This window comes from Coprinopsis cinerea (genome assembly GCF_000182895.1).
Source record: "Coprinopsis cinerea okayama7#130 chromosome 2 map unlocalized cont3.2, whole genome shotgun sequence".
Lineage (NCBI taxonomy): Eukaryota > Fungi > Basidiomycota > Agaricomycetes > Agaricales > Psathyrellaceae > Coprinopsis > Coprinopsis cinerea.
The window spans coordinates 630,663-641,115 of record NW_003307543.1 but is presented as its reverse complement, the minus strand read 5'-3'; positions in this window follow the sequence as shown (position 1 = coordinate 641,115).

Sequence of the window (10,453 nt, the reverse complement as noted above, 5' to 3'; positions counted from 1 at the left end):
GAAACACAAACGCCAGACATAGATGGAATGACCGCCGGCCACGGCAGTGCCAGTTCCCTTCCCATTCAAAATCTGACCCGTCATCTCAGGTTCACACGGACCGGCCACAGATTTTGCACCGTGGGACATAGGGAGCTCCGCCGCGCGTGCGACTGTCAGGCGTGCGTGAAGACTGAGATGGAGGGGAGACTTAGAGGTCGGAGGTTAGCCTTGGTCTCACGTTATAAGAACGTGTACCCTTCGTCAAGGTTCCTATGGCTGGCTAGGCCGACGGACCGGACGGACGCCTTGCGGCGAGAGCACAACGTGAAGAGACGACTGGAGCTAAAGGCTTGACGGTCAAAGACGTTGAGAGGGTTAAGTTAGACTTAGGAATTCGGATGGAGGGTTCGATGAGGGAAAAGGGGATTGGGTCCTAGTCGATGCAGGAGAGGGAATTGAGTCCTAGTCGAGATTCCGGATGAGGTATCTACTACAAAACCATACAGTACTTATAGAGGACACGTCTAGAGAATCTACGACAAGAGAAAGAGCGGAGAAACAATGGAGGAAACATGAAGGCGAGACTAAGATGTAAGAATGAGAAATACAAACAACATGAAGGCGAATCGATCCAAGAACAACACAAGAGAGTCGAAGAAGCTATCTACGAACCAATCACAACATGATAAGAAAGTCTAGAGCGAGGACATGAAGTAGAAAGGTCGAAGACAAGTCTTGAGCAAAGGACATGTGATGAGGAAAGATAAGCCGAAGAAATGAAAGATAATAACATCGATAAATCAGGAAAGTCGAGATATGACGTACGAGGGAACTTCGGACAACAACAAAGAACGAAGACGTCTAGAAAGGGAGCATACTTCCAAAGAACAATACAGAAGTCGAAGGCTTTGAAATACCAAGCGCGCGCCTAAAGTCCACAAGGCTTCCGGAGGATCCGAGATCACGGAAGGAGCCAAGTCGCGCGTCTTGCCTGATCCAGTGAAGTCTAGATCAGTAGACATTGACGCGACCGGAGTCTAGGTGGCGGTGCGGCTGAAGACGTTGGGGAAGTCAAGGGTTCGAGTATGGCTGGAAGCGAAAGTTGAAATGTCGAGATATGAAGTCGGAATGTCGAAGTCTAAGGTTGAGTCTAGGGAAGGTGTGAGTGCATATCAGGGTTCGGCTAGTGTGGCATGTGCACGAGCTCTGACACGGACACAACTCTGGTTCCAGGTGGTGCCCCAATTACCAACCGACTTCCCGCAACACTTCACCTGACCAATACAACACACTCTTGGATGATGGAGACTATGACGACTACCTTTGGGGAGATGAGGGAGAACACAACATGACCACCTGATGCGGAGCATCAGGCATACCAAGGTGGTACTGTTACAAACTTTCCTACTTTCTTCATTTCTTTCCTGAATCCTGTCGCGAAGAACGAACTAAGGCTGTCCACGAGTCAGCCCTACTTGCAAGTACTTGCAAGTAGACCCGTGGGAATACTTGTGAGTATCCTGACTCGCGGATCCGAGTCACCCGTGCCAAATTACTCATGCGAGTCCGAGTTTGGGATTTTGGCCCATGAGTACTTGTAAAAAGGCCTTAAACAAGGCTTTACAGCCCTCTAGTGCTGTATATCTGCTTTAAGTAGGGTCTATCCATGAAAGGAACACTAAACAAAGGTACATTGATAGAGATATCACAGATTAAAAGCATACAAACCCTTGTGAGTATTTGACTTGTGGATCCGAGTCACTCGTGCCAAGAAACTTATGTGAGTCCAAGTTTGGCTTTTGGTACTGTGAGTACTTAGTGATCACTAGGGAAGGACAGGGGTAACCCCCGGGTAGCCGGACACCTACCCTTACCCCCACCCCCCAAAACCCTTACCCCCCAGTCAGGGGTAGGGGTAGTACCCTTACCCCCCAACCCTGGGGGTTTTGACCAAGGGTTTTGATCATTTTGGCACTAACCATCAGTTACAGTTGTTTATATGGATATTTTTATGTGTTTTATTGCGCATACAGCAGTTATTTAGTAGAAATTATACATAGATGTTGAAATAAATGGGTTTCGCTGGATTTTTATCAAAACCCTTACCCCCAACCGGGGGTAGGGGTTTGGCCAAGGGTAGCCAGAGACCTACCCTTACCCCTACCCCCGCTCTACCCCTGGCCTCTACCCCGGGGGTTTTAAAACCCCTTGACCATCCCTAGTGATCACCAGGGGTTAACCCCGGGTTTTGGAAGGCCGACCCGGACCCGACCCCTGGCTTAACCCTACCCGTAACCCGACGGGTTTTCCGCACGGGTTGAGCTTTAGATCATCCAAATCGGATAAGAAATGGGTGAGATACGGTTAAAACACCTATTTGACCGTATCTCTACCATTTCTCATCCGTTTTGGATGATCTATGGCTCGTTTTGAAGATCTCGGGTCAGAGAATGGCGACCCGTACCCGACCCGTGGCAGGGTTGACCCGAAAACCCGCAGGGGTCAGCCGACCCTTGCTTTTCACTATGAGTACTTGCCTTGCGGCTCCGAGTCAACTCGCGAGTTGACTCGTGGACAGCCTTACACCATAGACCCCTAGACGGATGAAAAGTATCAGAGTTTACGCATACATTGAATTTTAATACGGACTCGTCCGCATACTTTGGACATTTTGCTCACAAAAAGTATGCGGGTAACAGATATTGCAAAAGTAACGGATAGTTTCTATACGCAAAAGGGATACATTTAGAAAGGTACCTGTGTATTTTAGTATCCGTTCTGGGTTTCATAGTGTTAGAACGAACACTAAACCAAAACTAAGACCAGAGACGGGAAGCGACGAGAGCGACGAGAGAGCTTAGAGCGATGAGCGACTAGTCTGTCCAAAGTCCAGTTCGGAACTTTGAGAACTTTGTCCGAACCTTTTTGAAAAAATCAGCCAAAAATTGCCCATAAAAGGCAATTTTTAAGCAAAAGTTCAGTTCTGAACTCCGAACTTTAGGTTCGGACCTGAACTTGACCCGAACTTACAAGTTCAAGTTCGGGTCAGGCCCGAACCGAACCTCAAAGTTCAGGTTCAGGTTCGGCAAAAAATGCCCGAACTTGAACCGAACCGGACTTTGGACAGTCTATGAGCGACTGTTTGGAGTGAAGACTAGAGCGATGAATTGACGAAGAGGTCAAGCTGAGGAAATACAGAGCGATCTACCTAGCTTATATACCTATCCTACCAGGCTCAGCTACGTAGTCATAACGAGTCAGAATGACGAGTGAATGGTGGAACATAGAACAATAAGAAGTGTCACAAGGCTGCGCAAAGGCTGCACAAAGAACAAGAATGAAACAAGAATGAGGTGAGAAGGCGCCAGAATGAGTCAGAAGGCAGTGAAAGGCAGTGCGTAACAATAAGAAGAACAATAAGGGTAGGGCAAAGAGCAATACGAGGCAGTGTTCCATAGTGAAAGAGCCTATAAAAGGATGAAAGCGAAAAGATAGGGGTAAAGAAAAAGATAAGATGCAGGATAAGATAAGATAAGACGAAAATAGGGGCTATACCGGCTGTTCACGACATTTCCCACTTTATTCTCATCACACTTCTAGTGAAGGACACGGGTAACCGACGGGTAAATTTACCTCTACCCGTACCCGTACCCGTGCTTACCCGTACCCGTAAGGCCTCTTGAACTCGACTCCAGAACCAGAACTCCAATCCAGAACTCCCATAACTCTTGAACTCAGAACTCCAGAACGACTGTTGGCAACTGTCATGAATCAGACCTTTCTTTTCCTTTCTCGCCGAGACTTGTAGTTAGTAACATAGGATGTCACGTGACTCAGACACGTGATGAGTCATGGGACCGTACCCCGCCAGCTGAACAAAACACTGCGCACGCACAGACCATGGACCAAACAAGTACATACAACTCAAGTAGTATATATAGAGTAGACTTGTAAAGCGTAGTTTCCTCAGTCTTTAGCTGGTCTATTCCTAGCTACAACACTCTAGTCTTCACTGAATCCTATCGTTTTTCGTCGAGTCTTTTCTAGTGCAGCTATTGATTGCTTGAACGACAGATCAAGTAGTTAGTTGCTGACATTAGCTAAAGACTACCCCTTCTCGACTGTGTCTATCCCCGGCACCCTCGAGTCTCTCATCGCCCTCCGCCCTAACAAGGCAACCCCCACTCGCGCTACTTACTCCCTTACATAGTTCCTTTTCTCTTTCCCCTTTCAGTAGGTTATCCTTGGCGACGCCCCTTCTGTAGGAAGGCAGCAACCAAGAGAGCTGCGGAACTTAGGTCCAAAGCACATAGTGTAGCTCCCCTCTGTGTGGCTAACACAGTGACAACCGGGAGATAGTCTAGCTTTTCTTACCTTACCTTTTTCTTTCTCTTGCCCACGAGCCCATTGTTCTTTTTACGATACCATGTCCACCCACCCCTCCCCCCTACAAATACCCCCTGCCAACGACGGCCAACCCGCCCCTCAACTCCTCCAGCCTGACCAGACCCAGGTCCAAGGTCAGCAGGTCTCCGCTTGGGACTACATGTACCAAGCCCTGGGAAGCCTTGCCGATAGTGTGGCAAACCTAGTGGCTGCCGTTTCCGGCTACCAGCCAGCCCTTGCCCAAGCTTCAGAGGCGTTGGCCCAGTCAGCCGCTGCCAGCACCCAGGTCTCCGAGGCCCTAGCCCAACGAGCCGACAAGCCCAAAACCAAACCGGACCCACCCGAAACCTACGACGGGAAACCGGAAGATGCCCAAGCCTTCCTCGATGCCTGTGTCCTCTACTTCAAGCATATCGGAGAAGCAGACGAACTACGACAAATCTCCTATGCTCTCTCCAAAATCAAAGGAGGCACCAACGGCATGGCATCTGCATGGGCAAATTCTCAACGGGCTGAGATCATCGCTGACACCCTCGCTTACGATGACTGGAAGGGCTTCGCCAAGGCCTTCCTCGCCCACTTCCAGGTCCAGAACTCCCGAGCAGAAGCGATCTTAGCCATCCAAACCATCGAGATGGGAGATCGCTCCTGTGAGGCTTACAACACCGAGTTCCGATCATATATGACTCGTTCTGGATACAACAAAGTAGCACTCATCGAGGAATACAAGCGAGGGCTAAACGGCAGGCTGTTGGACAAGTGCCACGACCAGGAGAACCTCCCCACGACCCTTGCCAGATGGATGGAGCGAGCCGCTAACCTTGATCGCCAGTACCGAATTCGTAAACGGGAGAAGGCTAGATTCAAAACGGAAAAACCCGCTCCCCAAGGCAACTAGCGCTCCTCCACCAAGGCCCTTCTTCCCTTCCTTCCGACCCGCTGCCCAATCCACTCCTACTCCGCCTCCCCCTCGCCCCGCCGACCCAAACGCTATGGACATTGATGCGCACCGACGACAGGGTCTCTGCTTCACCTGCCACCAGAAGGGACATATTAGCCGAGACTGTCCCAACAAGACCCAGAAGTTTAACACCAGAACCATCGACATCAGAGCCCTCACGGAGGACGAACGTGCCGCGCTGAAGAAACAACTCGAGGATTTTTACACGGACCGGGAGTGAGCGCAGACTTGCCGGTCGATAGGAGTACCTTTGTTCGATCCCCATATGTATATATGCCAGAACTCGAATCACATGATGTTTACGCACGATCGAAAAGGGACAATGCGCGATTTTACGGAAAGAAAGTGGAACCGGGCTCCGCAGAATGGGTAGCCCAACGACTTGACGACTCAGAACCCTCGATGGCAAGAGGAATCCTGATGTCTTGAGTACATCCCAAAAAAAGGGCAGAGGTCACGGACGAAAAGATATCCCAGCTCAGACAGCTATTGGACGGACCAGTGGCAGAGACCCTAAAGGAGATGGCTCGACCCAAACGATTTATTCGTGGCCATAAGGGCAACCAGCTGGATCTGGACATGGTGATGAGCACCCTAGACGACAAGCGGAGCTTCCGAACTTCTGGACTCTTAGATAGTGGTTGCACCGGAAGCTGTATAGACAGGGACTTTGTCCGACGAAACAATATCCGAACAAGAAAGCTCCCCATCCCCATCCCTGTCTATAATGCTGATGGTACGGAAAACGCAGGAGGAGCTATCTCCGAATGTGTCGAACTCCACGTCAAGATCCGAGACCACATTGAGAGATTGGAATTCGGAGTAACCGAACTAGGGAAAACGGACGTCTTCATCGGGTTCGAATGGCTAAAACGGCATAACCCCTCTATTGATTGGAGGACTGGTACGATAGAGTTCAACCGGTGTCCCATAGAATGTACCCCACTTGTCGGATCAGACCCTGAATCAGAGGAAATCGAATACGAGGACCTCGAGGATGGGGAACACATTCTCGTGGTAGACATTCAACACGAGATCCGACTACGGGCATTCCAGACGACATCCGGAAGAATTGCTGAAAGGAAAGCCAAGGAGGAAAAAGCCAAGACATTTGAAGAACTGGTACCGTCACATTACCACGACTTCAAATTTGTGTTCTCGAAGCAGTCCTTCGATGAACTACCTCCAAGGCGACCCTGGGACCATGCAATTGAACTCATCCCTGGAGCAGAGACCATGGACTGCAAGATCTACCCGCTGAACCCTGAAGAGCAACAAGCACTTGATGCCTTCTTGGAAGAAAACCTGCAGTCAGGGAGGATCCGTCCGTCTAAATCCCCCATGGCCTCTCCGTTCTTCTTTGTGAAAAAGAAGGACGGCTCCCTCCGACCAGTCCAGGACTACAGAAGGCTTAACGACATCACTGTGAAGAATCGATACCCCCTGCCATTGATCCAAGAGTTAGTAGACAAACTCAGAAAGGCACGGTACTTCACCAAACTAGACGTCCGTTGGGGCTTCAACAATGTCCGTATCAAAGAGGGAGACGAGTGGAAAGCGGCGTTCCGAACCAACAGGGGACTGTATGAACCTCTGGTGATGTTCTTTGGGCTCACAAACTCTCCCGCAACGTTCCAAACCATGATGAACGCCATATTCCGAGAGGAAATCAACACCGGAAAAGTCATCATATACATGGATGACGTCCTTATCTTCACGGAAACATTGGAGGAACATCGGGAAATGGTCCGAAGGGTCCTGAGGAAGTTTGCCGAGCACAAACTTTACCTCAAACCGGAGAAGTGCGTTTTCGAAGCCAAAGAAGTGGAATATCTCGGCGTCATTGTCTCCCACAACCAAGTACGCATGGACCCAGCTAAAGTCGATGCTGTCAGAGACTGGCCCACTCCACGATCGAAACGCGAAGTTCAACAGTTCCTTGGGTTTGCCAACTTCTATCGACGGTTCATCAAAGGATATGGAGAGATTGCTAGGCCACTCACGGAACTAACCGGGAACAAGGAATGGAATTGGGGACAAGCGCAAGAAGCAGCCTTCCAAGCAGTTAAGGATCGAATCTGCTCTGCACCCGTCCTCGCTATTCCCAATGACACTGGGAAGTTCCGTGTTGAGGCCGATGCATCCGAATTCGCAACTGGGGCGGTCCTCTCCCAACAACAGCCTGATGGGAAGTGGAAACCGGTAGCTTTCATCTCCCATGCCCTGAACCCGACTGAGCGGAATTACGAGATTTACGACAAGGAGATGCTCGCCATCATGCGTGCACTCTCAGATTGGAGACAGTACCTCCTTGGAGCTAAACACGTCTTCGAGATCCACTCCGATCACAAGAATCTCGGGTATTTCCGAAAACCCCAGAAGTTGAATCGCCGCCAAGCTCGCTGGCTCACCGAGATGCAACAGTACCACTTCACCCTTCACCACAAGCCTGGAAAACAGATGACCAAGGCTGACCTCCTCTCACGACGAGCCGATCACGATCGAGGAGCCAACGATAACGAAGACGTGATCCTCTTGAAGGAAGAACTCTTCAGAAGGGTCGAAGTGGGCATCTCAGGACCAGATGCCAACTTTTTGGAACGGGTCAAGCGCTCTTGGAGAAGAAGGGACAAACCGGTGGCCAAGGCTCTACTGCAGAAGGACCCAGACTGGATCGAATCCGACGAACATCTCGTGACGTTCAAGGGAAGAGTGTACGTGCCAAAAGATAAGGGACTCCGAGAGGACATCATTAGATTCCATCATGACTCCCCAGTATCGGGACACCCTGGTCGATATCGTACCCAGGAACTGATCACTCGGAACTACTGGTGGCCCCGAATCCAAGCAGACATCCGAACCTATATCGATGGATGTGGCATGTGTCAACGGACTAAACCCCGTCGAACCGTCCCGGCTGCGCCACTACAGCCAAACGAGGTCCCCTCTCTCCCATGGGAGATAGTGTCGGTAGATCTAATTGGGCCCCTCCCAGAGTCAAAAGGATTCGATGCCATCATGGTAGTGGTCGACAGATTCTCAAAGAAGATAGAGGCAATTCCCACCAACGTGGAGCTCTCGTCGCTAGGTGCAGCGAAACACTTCCGGGACTACGTGTTCAAACACCACGGACTCCCCCGAAAAGTAATCAGCGACCGAGGCCCACAATTTGTCTCGAACTTCATGAAGGATCTGATGAAACTCCTCGGCATTGAAGGAAACCCCTCCACGGCATTCCACCCCCAGACTGATGGTCAGACAGAACGGATCAATCAGGAGATAGAGCAGTACTTACGGATCTTCATCAATCAAAGACAAGACGACTGGGCTGATTGGCTCCCTCTGGCCCAATTCTCCTACAACGACAAGATCCACCAGTCAACCGGGTACAGTCCGTTCTACCTGAATTACGGTCAACACCCATACAAGGGAGGCGAACCAAGAGGCCCAATACGGAATCAGGCTGCAGAGGACTTTGTTACCGAGATTAAAGACATCCGCAAGGAGGCCGAAGCAGCCTTAAAACAAGCTGCCGAGACTATGAAACATTACTATGATCGGAAACGAAAACCCTCCAGGCCCTACCGAGTGGGCGACATGGTGTACCTTGAGGCAACCAACATCAATACGCAGCGGCCAGCCAAGAAGCTCGACGATCGGAGATATGGACCCTTTAAGATCACCAAGAAGGTCGGAGCTTCTGCCTACGAACTCGCCATCCCTAAGACTTGGAAGGCCATACACCCGGTGTTTAACGAGTCACTCCTCACTCCATACCACGAACCCCATTTTCCCTCTCAGAAGAAACCCCCGCCTCCTCCTCCCGAGCTGGTGGACGGAGAAGTAGAATATGAAGTTGAATCCATCGACGACTCTAGACTCTACAGGGGAAAACTGCAGTACCTGGTGAACTGGAAGGGATACCCCAAGGAAGAGAGGACGTGGGAAGATGCCTCCAACCTGAAGAATTCTCCCGAACTCGTAGAAAAGTTTCATCGAGAGAATCCCTCCGCACCTCGGCGAATCACCAAGAAACTCCAATTCATACCCTACGAAAACTTCACCGAACCTTCCGGAAGAATCTTCGACTGGACTGCTGGGAAGTTTAAGGCCTCCTATTCCCCAAACCGTCGACCCAAAGGGACTGCCGAACCAATGCCGGAAAACCTCCCAAAGTGCCGAAAAGGGTGGTGCCCCAGATGCAATGACGTTCACGAGGACGTGAACCTTAAGGGGGGGGGGGGGGTAATGTCATGAATCAGACCTTTCTTTTCCTTTCTCGCCGAGACTTGTAGTTAGTAACATAGGATGTCACGTGACTCAGACACGTGATGAGTCATGGGACCGTACCCCGCCAGCTGAACAAAACACTGCGCACGCACAGACCATGGACCAAACAAGTACATACAACTCAAGTAGTATATATAGAGTAGACTTGTAAGCGTAGTTTCCTCAGTCTTTAGCTGGTCTATTCCTAGCTACAACACTCTAGTCTTCACTGAATCCTATCGTTTTTCGTCGAGTCTTTTCTAGTGCAGCTATTGATTGCTTGAACGACAGATCAAGTAGTTAGTTGCTGACAGCAACGACAAGTCCTTGTTGCCCGAAGTCGTAACAATTCGGATGTCCGGATCACTCATGTATTATGTATCCCCTACTAACATGTCCGGCTCAAGTGCTCACAGGTCTTTACCAATGGGTCTTCCTATGTATGCCTCGGTTGTCAAATTAGAGACACATCTGCTGCACGATATGACTCAAGTCTGGGCACTGGCGACGTTTTTTGTATGTAATATATAATATTTTAGTGATTTAATAAACTGCTTTTAAACTCAGTATTCTTCTAGCAATCTTGGGCGCTTTTTTGGGCATAGGTAATAGTAAGTCCTCCTCCATCTTTTCTGAAACAAAAATGAATCCCCAGACGCGCCTAGCGCTCTCGGACGTCGCGTCGGCGAACCAAACTATTTGAGGCCTACGGTCCACTATGAGTCACGTGACCTTCACCGTCATTTACCACACTGATCATGAGAGAGTCTAGGCTCGTGAGACATGACGAATCAGGAGACTTGGAACATATCATGGCGACTTAAGGATTCTGGTGAGTTAAGATCAGTTTGGCGA